We start from the raw sequence: 983 nt of genomic DNA on the forward strand, positions 1-983 counted from the left end.
CTACTGTCACGTGGGTTAGTGCCGTTCTACGGGCCTATCACCCTCTCTGGGTAGATGAGCCACCTTCAAGTTGAACTTGAACTGTTTGCACCGTGCATAGTAGATAATGGTCGTTCCAGTACACGGAATCGGACAGGTGCAGTTACACACCGTCCCTACGTGCTGAGCTTCTCCCGTTTCGCTCGCAGCTACTCAGGGAATCCCGGTTGGTTTCTTCTCCTCCCCTTATTAATATGCTTAAATTCTGGGGGTTGTCTCACATCACTTGAGGCCTACAACAAAATCAGTCACATTCCATTCGTTTCGAACCCGGGGCATAGCGAACCGATATATACGCAACAACACTTCACACACACACACACACGGATTGGGCAATTTACGGTCATTTTTGAATCAACGATGGCCCCCCCGAGCACGTTGTCCGAATATCACTCTAATAAGGACAACGAGTTCCGCTCGGCATCGTTTTGATTCGATCTCTCAACAAAAACTCTCGGTCGACTTGGTCGACTTGGACCCACGATGTCTCCCCCCGAGCATGTCGAGCCAACTGCACCACTATTGTATTGGACAACATGTTCCCCTCGGGCATCGATGGGTTAATCATGCACCACTATTATAAAACCCTTTGACGTTTTCCCCCAAGCACGTTGATCCAGTATTACGACGGATACGGTCAACGAATTCTTGGACATCAAAGAGGTTTTCGATTGAATTTCCCCATGTTTCACAACGTACTCTTAGCGGTATCCTACGATACGTCTCACTCTATTTGTGTGTGTGCGCGTTTACGTGCGTGCGATTTATGCGGTTCACCCCTTTACTTTCAGCGCCCTGCGGTCCCAACAAAGGTCCCGAGCACGCCATTATGCACAGTGTGGAAGCGTGTTTCCCCCACGACACTAGACGGGCTGCTCGCCATAGTGTTCTATTGTGGCACGCTCCACCCTGAAGTTTGGTTTGTTGTATATCAAGGAATTGAT

At 49.3% G+C, this 983-nt stretch overlaps 1 pseudogene; it reads right to left on the reverse strand.

Moving 5' to 3' along the window:
- Window positions 1–274, reverse strand: part of LOC125773399 (large subunit ribosomal RNA) — a 3,657-nt pseudogene extending 3,383 nt beyond the window's left edge.
- Between the last annotated feature and the right edge of the window lie 709 nt (window positions 275–983).

Source organism: Anopheles funestus, assembly GCF_943734845.2.
Source record: "Anopheles funestus chromosome X unlocalized genomic scaffold, idAnoFuneDA-416_04 X_unloc_32, whole genome shotgun sequence".
Taxonomy (NCBI): domain Eukaryota; kingdom Metazoa; phylum Arthropoda; class Insecta; order Diptera; family Culicidae; genus Anopheles; species Anopheles funestus.